Here is a 23,968-nt window from a genome sequence, read left to right as displayed (position 1 = left end):
TCAGGCTCCGTGCATGGAGCCTGTTTCTCCCTCTGCCTGTGTCTCCACCTCTTTATCTCTCTGTCTCTCATAAGAAAGAAAGAAAGAAAGAAAGAAAGAAAGAAAGAAAGAAAGAAAGAAAGAAAGAAAGGAAGGAAGGAAGGAAGGAAGGAAGGAAGGAAGGAAGGAAGGAAGGAAGGAAGAAAGAAAGAAAGAAAGAAAGAAAGAAAGAAAGAAAGAAATTTAGAAAGAAAGAAATCCTATCATTGGTGACAACATGAATCGACCTGGAAGACATCATGCTAAGTGACACAAATCAATCACAGAAAGACAAATATTGCACGATTCCCCTTGTATAAGGAATCTAAAATAAACGTATAGAAGTTGAAGATAGATTGACAGTTGCCAAAGGATGGGTGGGAAGGGGGAGAGGGAGAAATGGGAAGTCGTTCGGTGAATATAAAGTTTCATTTATACAAGATGAACAATTTCTAGAGAGTTGCTGTGCAACATGGTGCCTAGAGGTAACAATACGGTGCTGGGCGCTTAAAAAATTAAGAGGGTAGATCTTAAGAGTTCTAACCATACACACACACACCCTAAAACAAAACAAAACAAAACAAAGGGACAAAAGAAAAGTTCTGGAGCTGATGGGCATGTTTTTTACCTAGACTGTGGTTGTGGTATCCAGGCATACACGTATGTTGAAACTTATCAAATTACATAAAATATATACAGTTTTTGTGCATCAACCACACTTCAATCAAGCTGTAAAAAATTATCATGCAGTCTCAGCCTGCAGCAGGAAGGAGCCTGTTGGGGTCATTTCGCCCAACCCCCTGCCTGGGCCCCCGCCTGCGTTTAACCCTCTAAAAAGCCAGCCATGAGTGCAGTGAAGGGCAAACGCTCCTTGCAGCGCACAGGAGGGAAGCTGCCCGACGTGGAGGTGAAGGTTTCTAGGCTCTGGAGAGTCAGAACTTTTAGATGTTAAGTAGACTGGACCCTCTTTCTTCCTTTTTCTCTTTTTAAAATTAGCCAACGGGGTCAGTTGCCTTGCTGTAGGGGGAGGGCGAGTCTGGCAGATGGCCACCCGCCACATCACAGCTAAAGCTCCCCGGCCCAGCCGCGACAGGTGCAATTTATCTACAGCCGAGGGAAAGAGGCGAGGAAATGCCGTTTCTTCCCTTCCTTGCTGTTTGAGGCCATTCATCACCTCCGTTATTTTTATAGCGGTGTGGCTTGCTGAGCTCTCTCTGCCAGGCCCCCAACCCCAGGAAATATGAACAAATGAGAAATTTGGAACCCAAGCTATCAAGGAAGGCATCGGAGCACAGAGGGGTGATTAAGGATAGGACGTCACATTTCCAGCCCTCTGCCCTCCTTACTTCTTATTTTAAATCCCTCCCATGCCCCCAGAAATTTCCAGATAGGACTTGAGATTTTTCTGAGTTGTGCTACCAGAATGGAAGACTTGCTTTAAAACACCTGGAAACATCTATGGACTTTGAAAAGGGAGATCATTGTAATGCTCATTCCAGGGATCTCTGCTTTAAGCCAGCAGAATGAACAGTGAACTCAGTGAGGAAGTCAGTGAGGGGCCTGTAGGACTTAATCTTTGCTGAAAAGATGGAAAGGTGGAGGGAAAAGAAAAAAAAAAAAGAACTGAATCCCATTAGAATGAGAGCTTCTGTGTTTCTCAACTCAAAGTAGAAGTAAGACTTTAAATGTGATGCTATTTGCCTTGCTACAATGGGGAAGGTGTTGTATAGGGGAGTTTGGGTATTATATGGACCTCAGTTTGAATCTTCACTCCTCCATTACCTCAAAAATTTATAAACTGGGGATAGTCTATAATCTATTTCATAGGGTTATTGTGAAAAATTTTTAAATTATTGTAAATATTATATTCTCTGATTTTAAATCCAGCAGCAGCATTATTTTTTTGCACCTCAAATAGTTCCAGCTTTCCCCCTTAGAGGCCCCATTAAGTTGGCTCCCAACTTATTTCAACAAGCCTCCAGATGTTCCACGCTCATCTTGTAGGTACCATTCCTCGCCCCTGGCATCGATCACTTCTTCTAGGAATGTCGGTTCCTTTTCATGGAGAACGGTGCTTAGAGGCCAAGAACTGAGTGCTACATGTGTTCACTGTTACTGAGGTGTCACGACTTCGAGGCCCCACCATCAGACAGAGCTAGGAAATGTCGGTACGTGCACCAACCCACGCAAATAGGCGCATCTGTATTTCTGTATCTTTGTGCCATACTGTGGCTTTGCATGGTGAAAGCAAAGAGAGAAATAAAAAAGAACGTTTTATCTTATTTCTGCAACTTTTCTGTTAGATCAAAATTGTAAGTTTTTTAAGAATCTAGAATGTAACAGATGTGCAATAGCTGCAAATTCCCTTTCCATCCTTCCAATTCCTGAACTTGATTGCTCTAGCTACCTTGAGAATTTATAAATGGAATAATAATATCTACTCCATCAGGCTGTTGCAAAACACACCGGATGTGTTTCAGGATAGGAACATTTAAGGTGCCCTGTAGCAGCAAATTGGTGAGAGGAACCCCTCTGACCAAGCTCTTTGAGCAATTAGCTAACTATCTGCAGTTTGAAGGAGAGTCTCTTAGAATATAAAAACGGGTGTGGGGGTTTAGTCCACATTCCCCTAGAAGTAGACCCTGAGACAGGATTCAAATGCTAATGATTTACTGGGGGGAGGACACCAGAAACACAATGGGGGAGTAGGAAGTGATCCAGGGAAAGAAAGGCAGCCAAAATGTTGTGATAATAAGCCAGCTCCCCTCAGTGAGGCTGTGCTGCATAATCCCATGAGGAAACTCTGGGAAATGCTATAAAACACATGCCTCAAGATGATCTACACACACCCCAGCCAAGTAGCTGAGGGACTTTATGTACAAATTCCCATCAGTCACTACTTGAGGGCTACTCCCAGGGCTGGTTCTGTCCCAGCACATGCAGAGTGGCCTCCTGTGGTTGTGGGGAAAGCCCCAGGACCAGAGCTGCAGGTACCGTGGACAGGTCTCAGCACTTTGCCCCAGACATCAGTGGCCACTCCGTACCTGAGTTCAGTCAGTATGACTCCTTTTCCTGAGCTGCTCTTGCTCTCCTGAGCTTCCTCGAGAGGACCATGCAGTGGGAAGAGAATTATGGCATCTCCTGGGCTTGTGGCTTAGGAGGAGAAAATTTGTCAAGCAAGACCCAGTTTCGTCTAACCAAATATTCATTAATCTGTGACAAGGTAGCCAGGTCTACAAATTTCTTCAAAGTGATATTAAAATGTATTTATATAGAGCGCGAGGTGGCATTTCTCTATATATGAATATGTAAATTTCTGAGTTTGTAAGTATCTGTGGTTGGGAATGAGAATGAGACAGGGAGTACAGAGCCATGAATTCATAAAATATTTTAAAGGAGCTCTCTCCAACCCGTTGGTGTGTTGTGTTATTAAGGTACAGTAGACTTGCAAAGTATGTTGTAAATCTAAAAGTTTAACGCACCATTTGCAGAAGTTTTCCACTGAGTTTACTCTAAGAAAGGGCAATGAGGAAAAAGGGATGTCATCTCACCCTTTCCCCTTGAGGAGAGTTGCATAGTTGGCTTCCCTGCCAGAGCTGGCCTCCTAAGGATCCTAAGGATCCAGAGTGCTCGCATGAGTAGGGTCGTCAGTATAGATGCAGGTCGTGGCCAGCACAGCAAGGAGAGAGTCCTGGAGCGTCACTCATGCTCCCTTCACCAGGACAAGGGCCTAACACAGGACTGCAACTGCCTTGGAGAAGGGGCGTCTTTTCTTAACCAACATAAAACCACCACGTGGGTCAGCAGCCACCCACACGTGCAACACGCATTGTACGCAGGCACCCAAGACAAGGAGCGTCATTATCTTAAGTATGACAAGACCAGGACACAGAAAGGAGAAGGACTTCTCCAGACCGTATTCATGCTGGGGCTTCCATAGCAAAGTAGTAGAGACAGTGGCTTCAACTACGGCGGTTCTGGGGGCTAGAAAGCTGTGTTCGAGGTGACCAGCAGGTCAGGAGGTCGGCTAACCGATGGCAACCTTCCTTCTGCCTCCTCATTTGCTCCCTCTCTGCACGCCTGGGTCCTCATCATCTCTCCTTACAAGGACACCAGTCATATTGGAATTAAGGCCCCACCGTAACGACCTCACGTTCATGTTCTTTGAAGACCCTCTCTCCAAATACAGCCTCATTCTCAGGGACTGAGGGTTAGGACTTCAACACACAAATTTGGGGCGGGGGGAGCAGGGGACACACTTCAACCCATAACACAGAGCAACACAGAAAGCCATTGATGATTCCAGAAATAGAGCTTGATATTTTCTACTTCCCATCTATAAGACTCTGGAGCTTATTCCAAAGTCATCGTGTCCCTGTCAACCCTTGTTTTTGACAGAGGTGTAAATGGAATTGCAGACGCTAAGGAAAAAAGCAGTTGTGCCTCACTGCTGTTCCTGCTTAGCGAGTCATGTCACCATCCCCAAGTGGAGCCAGGATCTCCTGTGACACCCACATGATACCCACCTCCACTAGTTCCTTTAGTGGAAGGGAGTGTCATCCCACAGCCAGGCGCTCACATCTGTGAGCCACTGAGCCCCTCGTCCCCGGGCAGCCACCCCCCACCTCACTTACACGGAGAATGGGCTCCCACAAACCCAGCTTCCAGGGACTTTTGGGCCATTTTTGCGTGAGTTTTAAGAGTTCACTGCGGTGAGGCCCCTTCCATGTCAAACTCCCGCAGAGAAGGGGCTGTGCTCACCTCGACTGAGGGCCCTGCACCGTCTGCGTAACAGAACCTCCTGAAGCAGCGTGGCGCCCAACGAGCAGAACCGTATGGGCAGCCCTGCCCCAGCACCCACACCCCTTACTCCCTAAGTTCTTTCTGTCTAGTCCCTCACTTTACCCTCCTCTCCACACCTCTCCCCTTCCCAGTCCTTTGCTATATTAAAACTGCTTCTCCCTTACTCACCGCCAGCCAACTCCCAGGCAGTATGGTAGCCAGTCTCCCGGGCTGCCCCCAGCATCTGCTGCCTGCTGGCATTCACACCCGTGTGTAGTCACCTCCCACACTGTGCAGGGTGATAGAACACTGTGGAAATGATGGTATGTGACTTCCAAGATCAAGTTGCAAAGCCATCGTGGCTCCTGTCTGTGTCGGTTTCTCTCTCTCTCTCTTTCAATCCCTTGCTCTGGAGGAGGCCACGACATGAGAAACCCAATGGCAAGGTCCCACGTAGCAGGGAATGGAAGCTTCCTACCAAGAGACAAGTCAGCAGGCTTGGAAACAGACCCTGCAGACCCAGGCCCCACCCCCCCCAGATGACTGCAGTTCTGGCTGATGCACAGCTAAGCTGCCCCTGGATTCCTCCCCCACAGAAACAATGAGACAATAAACGGTTGTTGCATTAAGCCAACAAGTTTGGGGTTACTTGTCATACAGCGATGGAAAACTAACGCAGGCCAACGACACGTTGGGTCAGATCAGGTGACCCCCTCAATCGCCTCCACGTGCTTGGTTCGGATGTTCAGCGCCAACTCTCATCAGAGATGGTTACAGGAAACAGCCATGTGAAATGTGCCGCCAGGTTTGCTGTGCACCTGCTATTACGCATCTTGCTTACCGCTTCACTAATTTTGTAGTTGTCTGTGTAAGGGGCCACGGGAGAAACACTTCAAGAGTTTAGCACAAGGTTTGCCTTGATTCGAGGGTTCATTACGTGAACACTTACAGTCACAAGTTCACCAGGGAAGCAAAAGTCTCCTCTTGCACTATGGGGCCTCCCTCCCTCTCATGCCTCCCACCCTCACTCTAGGGTCTACGCTTTCCTGTCCCATAGACATCTTTGTCGCTCTACCTCTCCCTGGTTGACAGGTGATCAATACACCGGGAATACGATACAGACTGATTGCAAAGCATAATTGCAAATATTGCAGTGAAAGGGGCAGAACTTCACAAAGTCCATGAGAGTGAAGTGCAGAACTGCTGGCGTCATGTGCGAAGGATGTGACAAATGCGTAGTTGGGAGCATTAGAGCAGTTAACAGCTGAAGAGGGGAAAGCAGCAAGGATGATGATCCCACAAAGACTTTGAAAGAGATTGGTTTGAATATCAAAGGAATAAGAGAGGCTCTTGAGAAAATTGATAAAGTGCTCAAAGAGTTTTTGCAGAAAATAACCCTTTTGATGATCATGCTGCAAAAGTCAAAAGTGAATTTGAGAATGATATTTCATTCTGTCATGTGTGTTTGTTGGGAAAATTCCACCAAAAAGTCAGCCCATGCTTCACTCTGTTCATTCAATGAGCAGGTGGACAGTTGCACGTGCAATTTAAATTGTGTTAAGTGTACAGTAAAATAAACTTATTTTAATAGTATTTATTTTCACTTTTCAAGATGCTCTTTTATAAATATTCACTGCAAAATTTCTGTCCTATCTTTAAGGGAAATTTGAACTTGTCTTTTCCTGCTTTCAAGGTGTCAAAGCCCAGTGTTAGCAGAGGAAAGAAGAAAAAAAAAAAAAAACTTGCCCTAAGAAACTGGCCTGTGGCCTCCTTTCTGGTTATCTGAACTTTGTAACTTCACATTTGACTTTTTTGCCTGGATTTCCAGGAACCTAATTACACTTCTGCTCACAGTTCCAGGATGGGGTTTCCCCACACACACTACCAAGCCATTCTCAGACACCAACTGGGTGTCCCATGACTCAACCCAATTCTGACCCTATCTACCTGGAGATAGCTTCAGATCCCATGGGTTAAGGGCTCAAACCTATATAACTGCTCCCTGCTTCAGATGCCAGATGAAAAATCCAGGTTATCACTTGTGCTTGTGACTGGCCAGCTATAGACTCGACGTTCCAATGACCTCTCCCTGGGTTCAATTAATACGCTACCGTGGCTCACAGAATTTGGAGAAACACTTTACTTACTAGGTTGCCACTTACTTACCAGGTTATTACGAAAGGATATAATTCAGGAACAGTCAGAAGGAAGCAAGCCACAGGATGAGATACATGGGAAGGGGCGTGGAGCTTCCACGTCCTCTCTGGGTGTGCCATTCTCCCAGTAAGTCCACATGTCCACCAGCCAGAAGTTCTCCAAACCCACTCCTTTGGGGTTTTTATTAGAGGCTCCATGTCATAGGCAAGACTGATTAAATCATTGGCCACTGGTAATTAATTTGATCTCCAAACCCTCCTCACTCTCCCAGAGGTTGGTGGGGTGAGACCAAAAGTTTCAGCCTTCTACCCACATGGTTAATTCTCCTAAACCAGCCCCCATCTGCAGGTGCAACCCCAAAGTCACTTCATTCACATAGCAAAGGTCACCCTTGTCCAGGAAACATGTCTAACCTCTGGATCTGAGACCTCCCTAGACTACATCAGCTCACCACAAACTAGGTTCTCTTCTGACAAGAGACACTCAGTTTGAGAATGTACTTATTCACTTCTACCAAGATCCCCTTTCCCTTTTAAACGCATAATTAGTTGTTTTGTTTTGGTTTTTGTTTTTTTTTTTTTTTTTTAATCTACAGCTTCTTGCTAATCAGCCTCCTGCTTTGGCATTTGCCCACAGAGCTTATAAGCAATCCAAAGCACTGGGCTAGGTTAGGCCTTCACACAAATGCAATTGCACTTTTATTGCTGCCACAATTTTGAGTTGCTGAGTAATGAGATTGATTTCTGAGAGAAGTGAGAGGCAAATATGTGGCCACTCAGCAGCCAACTCTTATTTCTTTATAATTTGGTGCTGCCAAGGACTATGTTTTGTTTTTTCCTCATTTCTGGTCATGGCAACCTCAACAGCTAAGAATTTCTGGGTAGCATTCAACCCCAGCAAGCTACACCTAGTCCTCTTTACTCTTTTAAAATTTTACATGGAAGGGCAGGACTTCCTGAAAGGTGTAGAAGGAGCTTGGCAGACTCTCTGTCCTGCAAAACCACTCTTTAATTGGTGAAAACTATTTTTTAAAAAATTACTTAAAGTCTCTAGAAATTATCCTGAGGGGCATACAGGAAAGAAAGAAGCATTCTTTTAAGAAAATCTACTATATCTCAGGGAGAACAGTGAGAGTCTCTGGCACTTGAGCCACAACCCCTGCTCCTTGTCCCCTACCCCTAGTTTCCAGGTCACTGTGGCTGAGAAGAAGAGGGTTTCCTCTCCCTTCAGCTCCCAATCTGGAGCTATAGATTCATCTGGGCAGGGATAGGCCCTTGGCATTTCCCAGCCCCCTCCGAGCCCCAGGATGCAAAAGTCCTGTTTTGGCTGATGCTGCAGAAAGGACCAGCCTCTCCCTTCCCTCACTCCACCCTCACTCATAGGGCAGAAGCTCTGTTCTAGGCACACGGGCCAAACCACTGGGAGCCCCACTGCTTTATTTCAGTTCTCTTGTAGGAAAGAGGTTCCATGTTACTAGAGATAAAAAGGGACATTTTATAATGAAAAAAAATCTCAACTCATGGGAAAGATATCACAATTACAAATATACATGCATCAAACAACAGAGACCCAAAATACATGAAGCAAAAACTGAGACAATTGAAGGGGAAAATAGACAATTCAACAATGATAGGTGGAGACCTCAATACTTTTCTTCCAATGGACACAACAACTAGGAAGAAGTTCAATTAAGGAAAAAAAAAAAAAAAAGGAAGAAGAAGACTTGAGCAACGCTATAAACCAAATAGACCTAAAAGGCATTGATGGTCGGCGTAGCCCTGGTGGCACAGGGGTTTAGCACTGCCTGCAGCCCAGGGCGTGATCCTGGAGACCCTGGATCAAGTCCCACGTCAGGCTCTCTGCATGAAGCCTGCTTCTCCCTCTGCCTGTGTCTCTGCCTCTCTCTCTCTCTGTCTCTATGAATAAATAAATAAAATCTTTAAAAAAAAATAGAAAAAAAAGGCATTGATGGAACACTCCACATAATGGCAGAAGAATATATATTCTTCTCATGCACATGTGTAACTCTCTCAAGGACAGCCCTCATGATGGACCACAAAATAAGCCTCCATAAGTAATTAAATTAGAACTCAATAACAGAAGGAAATTTGGGAACATTACAAGTATATGGAAATTAAACAACATACTCCTAAATAACCAAAGAAGAAATTACAAGAAAAATTAGAAAATATTTTGAGATGAAGGAAAGGGAATATACAACATGCCAAGAGGCACAGAATGTAGCTAAAGTAGTGCTCAGAGGGAAATTTATAGCTGTAAACACCTATATTCAAAACTATAAGAAAGAACTCCAATCAATAACCTAGGCTTCCACCTTAAGAAACTAGAAGAGTAAGAATAAACTAAACCCAAAGCAAGCATAAGGAAGGAAATAATAAAGACTAAGTGTAAAAAATAAAATATAGAATAGTAAAAAATAGAGAAAACAAAAAGCAAAGGTTTGGTTTTTTAAAAAGACTTATAAAGTTGACAAACCTTGAGTTAGAGCGACCAAGGAAAAAAAGAGAGAGAAGACTTAATACTAAAACCAGGAATTAAAGCAGGACATGATTACTGACTTTACAGAAACAAAAACAATTCTAAAGGAATCCTGTGAATAACTGTATGCCCACAAATCACATAAATTAGATGAAATGGGAAATCCCCTGAAAGACACAAATTATCAAAATTAATCCAAAAAGAAATAGAAACTCTGAATATATCTCCAACAAGCAAGAGACTGAATTAGCAATTTTAAAACTCCCCACAAAGAAAAGCCCAGATGGCTTCACCGTGAACTCTACCAAACACTCAAAGGAGAATCAACTTCAATCCTTCATGAACTCTCCCAAAAGTAGAAGAAGAAAACTTCTCAACTCATTTTACAAGGCCAGTATTATCCTTCTACCAAAACAAAACAAAGACATCACAAGGGAAAAAAAACCTACAGACCAATAACCATTATGAATATACTTGCACAAATATTCAACAAAATACTAGCATGCTGATTCCAGCAACATATGAAAAGGATTATACACCATGACCCAGTGAAGTTTATTCCAGGAATGTACATTGTTTTAATATCTGAAAATTGGTTTTGTGTAATACACCACATTAATAAAGAACAAAAATGATTTCCAAAAATGCAGGAAAAGCATTTGACAGAGTCCAATATCCTTTCATAATAAAAAACACTCAAGAATTGTGGATAGAAGGAAACCTCTTCCACTTGATAAACCATCTAGTAAAACCCACAGTTAGCACACACTGAATGGTGAACATCTAACTACTTTTCTCCTAATATCAGGAATAAGACAAGAATGCCCCCTCTTGCCACTTTTATTCAGTATTGCACTGGGGGGGTTCTAAGGTGTTAGCCAATATAATTAGGCAAGAAAGGGAAATGAAAGTCACCACACTGAAAGGAAAAAAGTCAAACTATCTCTATTTTGGATGATACGGTTTATATCTAGGGAATCCTAAAGAATACACTACAAAAAAATTTAGAATTAACAAATGAGTTCAGCAAGAATGCAGGATGTGGGATCGATTTACAAAAACAAGTTGTATTTATATACACTGCCAATAAACAGTTTGAAAAATGAATTTAAGGAAACAACTCCCTTTACAACAGCATGAACAATAATAAAATAAAGAATAAATTAAACAAAAAAGTACAAGACTTACACATTGAAAGAAAGAAATTATGCATATATACTTATACATTGTTGAAAGAAATTTTAAAAGATCTAAATAAATAGAAAGACATCCCATGTTAATGGATTGGAAGGCTTACTATTGTTGAGATGGCAATATTTGCCAAATCATCTACAAATTTAACACACTTCCTATCAAAATCCCAACTTCCCTTTTTGCAGAAATGGAAAAGCTGATTTTCAAATTCATGTAGAAATCTAAAGGATTCAGAATGGCTAAAACAATCTTGAGAAAGAATAAATTTGGAAGAATTCACACTTCTCGATTTCAAAGCTAACCACAAAATTACACTGTAATCAAGACAGTGTTGTACGGGCATAAGGATAGCCATATAGCTCAATGGAATTGAACTGATAGTTTAGAAATAAACCCTTACATTTATGGCCAATTGACTTTCAATAAAAGTGTCAAGATAATTTGATGGAGAAAGAACAATCTTTCAACAAATAGAGCTAGGACAACAAGATATCTGCATGCTAATAATGAAGTTGTATCCCTACCTTAATTATACACAAAAATTATTTCAAACTGGATCATAGACTTAAATATAAGTACTAAATTATAAAACTGTTAGACAAAAGCATAGGAGTAAATCTGTTAACTTCGAATTAGGTCCATTGTTAGAAACCATTGTTTCTAAATCCTCTACCAAAAGTACATGCAACAAAAGAATAAAAAGGTGAATTGGACTGTCTCAATATTAAAAACTTTTGTGCTGCAAATGATACCCCCAAGAAAGTGAAAAGATAACCCACCAAATAAAGTAAAATATTTGCAAATCATATGTCTAGTAAGAGATGTGTATTCAGAATACTTTTTTTTTAACTCCTTCAACTCAACAATTTAAAAAAACACATTTGTAAATGGTCAAGGGATCCGAATAGACATTTCTCCAAGGAAGATATACAAATGTCCAATAAATGCATAAAAACATATTTAACAATATTAGTCACCACAAATCAAAATCACAGTGAGATATCACTTCATACTTGAGTGCTAGGATGGCCATAATTAAAAAGACGGGCAATAACAAACGTTGGCAAGGATGTGGGGAAATTGGAACCCTCATAACATTGCTGGTAGGATTTTAAAATGGTGCCGCCACTTTGGAAAACAGTTTGGCAGCTCCTCAAATGTTAAATATAAAGTTTCCATGTGACTCAGCAATTCCACTCTCAGACATATACCTAAGAGAAATGAAAACATACATCCACACAAACACTTACACAAATGTTCATGGCAGCATTAGTCATAATAGCCCAAAAGTGGAGACAATCAAAATGTCCATCAACTGATGTATGGATAAATAAAATCTGATGTATCTATACGATGAAATATTATTCCACAGTAAGAACGAGTGGTGTACTGATAAATGCCTCCACATGCATGAGTCTTGAAAACATTATGCTGAGTGAAGGAAGCCAGCCACGGACACCACATATTATATTTACATAGAATATCTATTTATGTAAAATATCCAGAATAGGAAAATCTGTGTTTAGAAAAAATATTTTAATGCTAGCCCAGGCTGGAATCAGGGCTGGGAGAAAATAAGGAATGGTTGTTAATGGGCATTAAGTTTACCTGGGGAACACAAAAAATTTCAAAAAATTAGATGGTAGTAGGGCATCTGCGTGGCTCAGTCCATTAAGCATCTCTGACGTCTGCTCAAGTCATGATCTTAGGGTCCTGGAATCGAACCCTGTATCAGGTCCCCTGCTCAAAGGGGAATCTGCTTCTCTCTCTCCCTCTGCCCCATCTCTCTCTCTCTCATAAATAAATAAAATCTTTAAAAATAAAATTAGATAATGATGATGGTTACACAAGCTTTAAATATACTAAAAAAAAACATTGAATTCTACACTTGAAATGAGTTAATTACATGGTGTGTGAATTATGACTCAATAAAGCTGTTTTAAAATTATCATGGTTCATGGTTAGGAAAACTCAATAATGTTAAGATGTCAGTTCTTCTCAACTTGAGCTATAGATTTGACACAATCCCAGTCAAAATCCAAGGAAGTTACTTAGTACATTTCAAACAAACTGATTCTGAAGTTTCTATGAAGAAACAAAAGACCAAGGATAGACAACACTGTATTGAAGGAGAAAAAGAGTCAGAGGATGGCACCACCTAACTTAAGAACTTACTACGTAAAGCTACAGTAATCAAGACTATGTGGTATTGGTGAGAGAATAGATAAATAGACTAATAGAACAAAATAAAGAGCCCAGAAATAGATCCACACAGAAATAAGCCAAATGATTTTTGACAAAGGAGCAAAGGCAATTCAATGGAGAAAGGATAGTCTTTTCAACAAATATTGCTGAAAAACTGGATATCCACATGCAAAAAAAAAGGAAGAGGAAAGAAAGACATAAAGAAAGAAAGTGAAGAAAAAAAGAAAGAAAGAGAAGAAAGAAAAGAAAGAAAAGAAGAAGAAAGGAAGGGAAGGAAGTAAGAAGGAAATAAAGAAATAAAGAAAGAAAGCAAACGAAGAACAGCCTCCATAACCTCCATCCCTCCTGACCCCGTCATTCCTCCTTACCTACTTTCCTTCCTTGTCCTTCCTTCCCTTCCTCTTCCTCCTTCCTTCCTTCCCTCCTTCCTTCCCTCCTTCTCCTTCCCCCCATAATCCCATCTAAATACGGAATTTAGGCACAGATTTCAATCTTTTGCAAAAATTGACTCAAAATGGATCATAGGCATAAGAGTAAAGCATAAAACTATAAAACTTCTAGAAGATAACAGGAGAAAACCCAGGCGACCTTGGGCTTGGAGATTATCTTTGAGTATAACACCAAGAACACAATCCATAAAGGGAAAAAAATCAATTATAACAAATGTATCACACTAATGCAATAGGTTAATAATAGGGAAAGCTGGAGATGGGCAAGGAGGGTGTATGGGAACTCTGTACTTTCTGCTCAATTTTTCTATAAACCAAGGTAGTTCTAAAAAATACATATTAATTTTTTAAAAGTTCCTCAGTTACTTATGTGCAGTCCTGTTGCATGGCACCAAGCACACAAAGATCCTTGATTCTTGAGTTGGCATCTGCTCTTGTTTCTTCCATAAGGAAATAAGTTAATATATTATTTTTTAATGAATTGTCATGAAAATTTGGTGCATCCAAAAAAAATGTAACCAACACATGAGTTGTATACCATGATAATTATGAGACTACCCACTTAAAAATTAGAATATCATCGATATTGTTGCATCTACCGATACGTGCCTCCCATATCCCATCTCCTTCCTTCCCTCCGAGAGAATAATCTTTTTCCTGAATTGTTCTCACCCTTCCTTTGCATCTTATGAGAAGCAGCTCTGGTGTTAAGAAGACAGCTCTGGAGACTCACTGCTTAGGCTATTGTCAACGTGGCCGGCAGGTTCTAAAACACGCCCCCAGTGATTCTGGTATTTATGCCGTGTGTCATCTCCTTCCCTTGAGAATATAACAACCATGATGGGATATCACTTTCAAGATAGATTTGCAGAAAGATCCTAGCTGCAGTCTTGCTCACTCTTCCCCCTTTTTCTCTTACTTCGCTGATAGAAGCCAAGAGCCATGTTTTGAGCTATCCTCATGGAAAGGTCTACCTGGCAAGAAACAGAGAGAGACTCTCAGTTCAACAGGCCCAGGGAGACCTGAATCCTACCAACAGCCACATGAGGTCTTAGAAATGGATCCTCCTCCAGTTTAGCCTTAAGCTGAGCTGTAGTCTCAGCAGACACCTTGCCTGCAGCCCTGTGACAAATCCTGACCCAAAGGACCCAGGAAAGCCACATCTAGATTTCTGACCCACAGAAAATGTGAGATAAATTTTATTGACTAAATTCAGGAGTCGTTTGTTATGTAGCAACAAGTAAAGGATATGAGCACTGTGTTAGCTATGTGGTCTTGGGTGAATAACTAATAGTTTCTATGCCTGTTTCACAGCTATGAAATGGGGATAATAATAATAATATATCCTCATGATATCTAGAGAGGATAAAACAATACATAAAAGGATTAAAAGAGTAAGTGCCCATTAAATGTTAGTGTTCTCCGCTTGCTACATGATATATGTATAGATTCTTCATCAAATATGCATCTAAGACCTAACTCTTCCTCACTGGAGCACAAGCACACACTGTTGATATTGGAATATTGGAAAAAGGGGCTATGAGTCCACATTAGCTATGACTTCTTATAGGAAATCTTTTTTTTTTTTTTTTTTTTTTTTTTTTGTGAGGCAGGCAGACTGCTTTTAGGAACTGATTCCTCACTGATGAGACATGATTTATTGAAGTTTGTCTAAGCTGACTGCATTCAATGTTCAGGGGGCTCCCTTATCAAGAACTTAGTGAGTCTGCTAAGGAGACCTTTATGTTGCAAAGCGGGAGACCATATTCTTGTTCAATCTCTGGTTTTCTTGACTGACAAACATAGGTCCTTGTAATTTCTTATGGGCTCTATCTAACCATTCCTCTGGGGCATCACTAGGTCATCTCAGAACAGAGGTGACAAAAGCAATACACATGGATCTGAGTGTGGGGAAGTGGAAGTTAAACAAGATACTGAGATGTGTATTTCCAAAACTTAATGATTTGCTTATTCTTCAGTCTTTGATTTATGCCTTTTGCACGCCAGGCACTGTGCTAGTCCACGGGTTCAACATTAAATATGTTTAGGGGCTTCAGTTAGGATTTGGGGATTCATAAGGATCCTTCACTTAAGTGTAGGAGTCTGGAGTCCTGTGTACTTGGGTTAACCATTAGTCCTTTCTTTCCCCAAGACCATGTTCTGTTGCTCCATTTTCCTGCATTTCCTGCATTTCTCTTAAGCTGGGATTCCTAGAAATCCACCCTCACTTAGAACACTGTTTCTAGACTAGCCTGATGGCATGAGTCACATGGGTGCTTACCAAGTGCAGATTCCCAGGCCTCACTCAAGACCTTTTGAATCCAAGTCTTCTGGGGAAGAGTCCAGAATCTATCATTTTTTAAGATTGTATTTATTTATGAGAGAGAGAAAGAAGTGGGGAGAGCAGAGGGAGAAAAACAAACAGACTCCACAGTGAGCACTGAGCCCAACATAGGGCTTGATCTCAGGAACTTGAAATCATGACCTGAGCCAAAACCAAGAGTTGAACACTAAGCTTACTGAGCCACCCAGCACCCCTGGAATCTATTTTTAACAAGCACCTCTGGGTAATTCTTATCATCAATGAAGTTTGAGAAACACTATGTAAAAACATTTTACTTTCATCTTTCCCCTGGTTCTGGGGCTGGTGAATAACTGCCCATGGCAGACATCACTAATTGATCACAGGGACTCTTTCATACTGAACCTGGTTAAGGCCTCAGAACTCTTAACAAGCACTTCAGGCAGCCCCCACTCATCGGGTGGAATTACCCAGGAGATGAAATGTAATTGCCAACCCTGCCCTAGTTTATATGTATTCATATGATGTTGACATTTTCTGATCTGTTGATAATGGATATGCAAGAAGTGCAGGTGTAGAGACTCTGGGAGAACCCAACTCCGTCTGAGACTTTATGCTCATGACTGATTGACACTTCCACAGACAGATGGCTTCAGAGAGAGGTCAAAGGTCTTTACTGTGGCATTTTCCTCCTGTTTCTCCAGATAATAGATCCACCCTGGACATAAGGTGTGGTAGACAAATGATGATGTGAGTCTATCTAGTTGCTGTCATAAGAGGGAATTAAGAAAATGTGGGACAGGGGAGGGTCTTGTAGGCTTTTAAAAACTTTCATCAGTCTTGATCAAAATGTAGCTCTTTGAATTGAGTTTAGCTGCCTGTGATGGCAGCAGGTCCATAAAATCTCTCTGCCTTCCGGGAATCACAGTGTCTCTATTTTCTCTGTATCCCCTCAGGATGCTAAGGTGTCACTATTGCTAAAGGAACTGGCCAAACCATGACCAGGGAACAGAATAAGAGCTTCTGCTCTCAAAAGGCATTGAGGTTAGTGGAGGAGACAAACAGATCTTAATGCTGTGGAGTGGGATGCCCGTTAAGGGTCACAGGGAACCATGAAGGCAGGTAGCACAGAGAGGCTAACTCTGTCCCTGAGTGAAGAGCAGAGGGAAGACAAAAGAAGTGTGGAGACAAAGGAAGTGATTCTCAGAGACTCTATCAGGCAAGTAGAGTAATGAGAAAATGCATTTCAGCAAAATATCCACACAAAAGCCTGTAACCATGCACTTCTGGGTATCAATAGGGAGAAGCATCAAGGCTGTAGGGCTATGTGTATACTTGGATGGGGGAGAGGGTGAGGAGAGGAGAGTATGGCTGTCCATGGGGCTGGAATGGGCAGCAATGGACCTATCCAAGAGAAGAGACTTTGTAGTGTTGGTATTTATGGGCTCCTACTGGAACATCCACACACTACTAGGTCATCCTAGGAGAACTCACCAGTGCCTAAACCTGCACACATGAACTACAGTGAACTCTGGTGCCTCCCTCTTAAATATGAAGGGCATCAAGTTTCACCAGATATTTAAGGAACCACTCTATTGTGGGAGGGAAGACTAACATAAGCAAACAGGAAAAAATATCACATGAAATAGCAACAATATAGAAAGGGGGAAAAACACAAGCTTATAACTGATATTCTTAGAGATATGGGGGAAATATTATATTCTTAAACAAGAATATATAATTATTTAAAGAAGAAATAATAAAAAAAGAGCTCTTAAAATTAAAAATATAGGGGCATCTTGGTTGCTCGGTCAGTTAAGCATCTGACTCTTGATTTTGGCTCATGTCATGATCTCGGGGTGGTGAGATCAAGCCCCCTTCAGACTCTGCATTCAATTCAGAGGCTACTTGACATTCTTTCTCTCCCTCTTCCTCTGCCCCTTCCTTCCTGCTCACACTCTAACTAAATAAATAAATGAATAATAAAAATATGACAGAAATAAACAATTCAATGGAATGGTTGTAAGAATAAATCAAGGGAAACTCCAGAGACAAGCACAGAACTCTAAAAAGATGGAAAATAAGAGAAAGTATAAGATTATAACACCTACGAGGAGAGCTGATATTTGAATAGCAGATGTTCCAGAAAGAAAGAAACCCAGAGGGGAAATTAGTGAAGCAATAAATCCAGACATGAGTTTCCAGATTGAAAGGGCCACCAACTGCCAGAACAAAGGATGGAAAACATCCCTCACTCACTGATATTCAAACACTCGGGAAGAAGAACAACATAAGTCTTCTCAACACCAGCAATGCAAGCTAGAAACGGTGGCGAAATGCTTTCAAAATCCTGAGGGGGTACGGAGACGGATGATTTCCATTCTACAAGTTTATGTTTGGCCCAACTATTAATCAAGTGTGAGGATACAATAAAAAAATCATCTCACACATACAAGATCTCAAAAATATTGCCTCCCCATGAACCCTTACTCAGAAAGCTACTGAAGGATGTTCTCCACAGAGACAAGGGAGTAAATCAAGAAATATGAAACCCAGGACCAAGGAAATAAAGAATTTAATACAAGAGAAAGCTAAGGAAATTCCCAATTTGATGATGATGGTGATGATGAAAAGTTTCAGGATGATGGATGAATGGTGGAACAAGTTGGAGCAGGAAGACCAAGAAAAGAACTAAACCAATACATAATTCTATATATGTCAACATATTTAAAAGAAAATTTAATTCTTCCAGAGAGCTCAAGGAAAATAGTGATAGGTACATAGGAAACCAAGTAAATGACAGATCAGGGCAATTACAACCCAAGAAAAACAATAAAGTTGTGCAAGGAAAGAAATATAATCATGGCACACCGTGTATCTCAAGCTGAGAGTAATATCATAATAACACAAATACTGAATACTAATATTACCAAAAGATGATGATATAATCATTTTGAGAGGATGCGAGGAAATGTGTTTGTGGGAGATAGGAGAGCTAAATCTTCTTACATAAAAAGAAGTTAATAAATGATAAGTAAATTTAAAAAAAACCATTAGACTAAGCATGTTATTTAGAATTATGGAGTTAACACTGAAAGAAAACAGCTGAAAGAGTTACCTTAGGGGAGAAGGAATCCAGAGAAAGGAATAGGGCTGCCTTCCCTTCAAAGCCTTATATAGATATTTATTCTTTTTAAATTGTCTCTGATATTTAAATATGGATTGCATGTGAAATGATAGTGTTTAATTAATGTGAAATCTCCTAGTTATGATAAATGTATTATATTTATATAGGAGAATGCCTTTAGTCCTCGAAGATACATGATGAAGCATGTAGTCGTAAAGCAGTACAATGTCTGTGATAATTCTTTTAAATCATTCAGGGAAAAAATAAGATGAAAGATGGATGAGAAAATAAAGAAATGTGACAAAATGTAATTAGTGAATCTAGATAAAAGACATATAGATGTTCACGTACTTTTCTTTCAACATTTTTGTTGAAAGAAAATTTTTTTCTTTTAAAAATTTTTTTCAAAATAAAATGTTTGGGGAGAAACCAGGTATCAGTGTTCCAATAAAAATTAAAAATAACATTGGTCCAACACCTGACATTGATGAGCATGGTAGCTGTCATTACTATCCTGTCATCATCATTATTTCTCACCAAGTGATCCAATTTAGTAGGAAAGATAGTGATAGACCACTGACTGTTACACCTGGATAATTATAAGGAAAAAATATTGAATGAAGACAATTTTCACTCAACTGTTCTATCCACCCAGCTACCCAGGGCCTGGGGCCTGTTGTGTAGGCCTGGAAACATAATCAAATGTACTTCTCCCTCTTATATAAAATACTCTTGGGCCACACCCAGAGGATAGTACTGGTCACTTCCAGTTTGAGATGGTACAGAGAATGGCCAACACCCTGGTTAAAGAAATATAAAGGAAGTAGAATCACAAATCTCGAAAGGAAAGGTAGTTTAGGGTGCCTCTCAGGTGTGCAACTTGGAGGATCTGAGAGAGTGATGGCGTGTTGCCTAGACTGAGACTGGCCACCTTGACCTGTACAGGACATGGCACCAGAATTAAGAATCTCCACTGGAAAAAAAAAAAAAAGAATCTCCACTGACTTCTTGCTCCCAGGGCCCTCTCAAGGCCTGGAACTTGTTGTTCTATAACTAACTATTCATTTCTCAGTGCACTATATTCATACCTGGTCCTGCTTCGCGTTACTGTTTCATATTCCATCGAGGAGAGTCGAAGGTCTTCCCAGAACCTAACCTAACAACTTCATGACTCAGCTCCTCATAGACTCCATAGAAGTGCAGATTTAGAAACTTCCCTACCCTGGGTCACTCAGAGATGCTTGAAGAAACCCCTCACTGAGATAATCTCATAGGAACTCCTCTTCACACATCTCTGAAGTACTGGGTCATTTCTAATCAGTGTTTTCTGCCTCTAGGCTATGTCCTTAGCCTTAGAGTAACATCATTGTGTATGTGCGTATGCACAGTTATATGTGCAAGTATATAAGCAGTCGACCCTCATTACTCACAAATTTTGTGTTTGTGAATTCGCCTGCTTCAAAAAATTTATCCGTGACCCCGAAAGTCAACACTCATGATGTCCATGTTTCCAGCTGAGGTGGAAACAGGCCATGGTCTGCTTTCTTATTTCAACTGTCATAGAATAAACAAGCATCCTTTTCACAGTCTATTTTTTGTCTTTTTTTTTTTTTTTTTTTTTTGCATCTGTATGCTTTTTGTTGATGATTTTGCTCTTTAAACTGGCCCCCGAGCATAGCACCGAAGAGCTGTCTAGTTCCTAAGCACAGGGAGGCTGTGTTGAGCCTCAGGGAGAAAATACACAATAGATGAGCTCCATTCTGGCATGAGTTACGGTGCATTGGCCATGAGTTCAATGTTAGTGAATCAACACTGTATATTAGATACGGTGTCTTTAAACAGAAACATGCATAAAACAAGGTTATATATTGATCAGTTGACAGAAATATTGTGACCTGAAGGCTCACAAGAAACTAACCCTATATTTGCCCTAGAAGCAATGATTCAGTATTCACTAATTCAGCACTGGTGGCGACTCTGTAGACTACAAGGACCGTAAAGAAGGAGAATCAAATGCATATGTGTGTTTGTGTGTGTCTCTCTCTTTCCAATGGCTTTTTGAAAAAGCTGTATTAACAGGTCCTCCTTTGATTTATTTTTTCAGAACAACTATCAAATATACTTCCCCAAAGGGAACATTGTAAAATCCTAGGGTGGGCTGAAAAGGGGCAGGAATGGTGTGGAACAAGTGTGGAAGTACGGATGCTGCGAGCTGCACCTCTATGAACCCAGGGCTCCAGGCCCCAGGGCCAGCACCCTACTGGGGTCCTTTGTGGCTGCTGCAGAAGTAACCTGGCTCGGGAGGCAAGGCCCCTACTGACTGAGGGTGAAGATTGCTTCCCATAAGAAGAAAGGATGAAGATGAGAGCCTAACCAGCCCTCTGGCCTCAGCCATGGCAGACTCATAGACTCATAGAATGTACAAATAACACCGGGACTTCATCTTGACCTCTGATCACTGCTGTTAATATGATTATTTATACCATATCTGATACATAGTAGGCGGTCAACAAATATGAACGAATAACCGTCTTAATATAAATGGTCATTATTTCCCTTGAATGTATGATGCTGAAAGATCTGGCTCTTTTTTCCCCAATTTCTAATGATGCTTTTATCATTCTTAAGAACATTTTCTTTTCTTTGCATCAAAGAAGCACATCTTCAATTCTGCAAGAAAGACGATTTGATTCAGTGACCTTGATTTATTGAAATTGCTTGAGGAGAACATCAGTGCCATAAACAGAAGCGCATGCAGTGAACAGCTGAGATGGGGTCTGGTCTCAACTAGGCTCATTCCGGCACCCCTATTCTCACAGCTGGGACCCCAATCTACACAGTGAGCTGGCACCCCAGTCCACACAGCTAGAACCAGGTTTGCATAACTGGTTGGTAATTCAGTTCCTGCAGCTGGAACCTGGTCCTCACACCTGGCTGGCACCCCAATGCACACAGCTGGCACTCAGGTCCACACAACTGGCTGACACGTCGATACTCACAGCTGATGGCAATATTGTCCCTATGTTGGAACCCAGTCCTCACACCTGGCTGGCACCCCAATGCACACAGCTGGCACTCAAGTCCATACAACTGGCTGGCACATCGATACTCACAGTTGACTGGTAATATAGTCCCTATGGCTGGAACCCAGTCCCCACATCTGGCTGGCACCCAATGCACACAGCTGGCACTCAGGTCCATACAACTGGCTGGCACTTCAATCCTCACAGCTGACTGGTAATATAGTCCACACAGCTGGCACCCCAGCCCACACAGATGGTGACCCAGCCCACAGAGCTGGCTGAAGCCAGGTCCTCACAGCTGGCACCTATTTCACACAACCGGTGCCCCAGAATGGCTGCTGCACCATCTGCGAAGCTTCTTCTCACTGTTCCTTGCTCTTTACCATGGAGTCTATGACAGCTTCTGAACACACCTCAAATGACTACTCCGTTCTCACTAAGTAAAATGAGCTTCAATCAGGCTGAAAGGGAGTTGGGCAAGATACGTAGTAGGACTTCCTAACCAGAAGAGTTAAAGATACAACTACAAAGAACTTCTTTCTTTGAAGATTCCCAGGTAAGCACTTACAGGTTTCCTGGATGGTGGGTCTACTCAGGGGCTCCTTGGTACCGCTTTGACTTGGGCCAGGAAGGTGGTGGATCCCTTCAACGTGTCAGTGCTAATCCAGGCACAGCAAAGCCAAAAGCATGGCCCAGGCCTACATCAAGAAGATACAATGACAGCAGTGTGGGGACACCATGTTGTCCAACAATCCACTAGGCAAGACTAGCGAAGAAGCATACTGGAGTCAGATTGCAGGTACAGAAGAGCTTCATGGGAATCCAGGATCCTGGACCAGACAGTGCACAGTAGGCTCAAGAGAATGTCAGGAATAGAGCTCTTCTGGGAGAGAACATACTTTGAAGGGCACACATGCACCCATATCTAGCTCTTTATGATCTTCAGTTTGATGGTTTTGAAAGAGGCATCTAAACGCAGCACCTGTCAGAAACCCCCTGAGAGAGAGAGACCCAGCAAATGCATTCCTAAGCCCAAGCCAGGAACATCCCTAAGAAAGTCTCCAGGGACGGTAGCTCATTCGAGCTCATGGTTCTTGGTAATCTCTGGCACAATGGCACTGCCACTCATCATCTGTGTTACCTTGGACATCCATCTTTCCCTCCATCAGCCTTGGTTTGTTCATCTTGAGAATGGGGATGATGATGTTTCTCCCCCAGAAGCTCCTTCCCCTGTTGTCTCAGCCTGAGCCACTCCAATTCGATTCTCTCTTGGGCATCTGAAAGTGAGAGGGAGAGCCCACATTAGATGGTTATGGATATTTTCCATTTGCCCCTCCAGATCCACTCTCCACCCTTCTCTGCCCTGCTCTGGGTCCCCGGAGCGGGGAGGGGGGGGACGGGGGCTGACCTCTAACTGTGGATCATAGCAACTGGCCTATCTGACCTCCTGGATTCCAATCCTTTTTGGCCAATAGGAGGCATCAGCCGGAGACTAAAGAGGAGGAGAGAGAGGGAGGGGAATCTCTTCCCATAGATCCCTTCCTTTCAGGTTATGGTTTGGCAGTGGCTGAATTTTTCCACCTAAGGCCGTGACTCTTGTCACGTAGCCCTTCTCCCATTGCTACAGCCCTTTCCAGGTTCAGCAACACCATTCCCTCTCCTTACTCCTTCTCATCTACAGAGGAAATGGTTTCCTACATCCAGCCCCAGGATGCTTCAACATCTCTTGTTGGTTTACCTTGACCCTGCCTTAGTAAATGATCCCCTCCTTAAACTTTCTTTGATACCTCTTTTGAGCAGATCATCTGTGTTCTGGTGGACCCCTGACAATATAGGGAGTCAAGCCGGAAAGGCCCATAGATATGATGACTTAAGCTTACCACTTGGGGGCAATTAGGATGGCTCTTGTAGAAGCAGGACTGTAGAGAGTGTCAAAGAGGCATAGCCTGAGGACTTTCCAAGGCCCACAAGGCCTGAGCGTGCATCCCACACAAGGGCCCATGAGTTTCCTTCACTGAGCTCACCTGAGTCGGCATCTGATTCTTGTGTTATTTGACCCCTGATTGAAACACCGGCGTACCTTTATCCTCCTCCGGGAGAAATCCTACTGGTCAAAACGTCTGTCAGTCCTTAGATACCAAGTGCTGGATGAGCAGGTTCTGTTTCTGGTCTCAAGCACGGGGTTTCCTCAATACCCAGCCTAGGGCATCCA

Source organism: Canis lupus, chromosome 15 (assembly GCF_011100685.1).
Source record: "Canis lupus familiaris isolate Mischka breed German Shepherd chromosome 15, alternate assembly UU_Cfam_GSD_1.0, whole genome shotgun sequence".
Classification (NCBI taxonomy): domain Eukaryota; kingdom Metazoa; phylum Chordata; class Mammalia; order Carnivora; family Canidae; genus Canis; species Canis lupus.
This window is presented reverse-complemented; position numbering follows the sequence as displayed.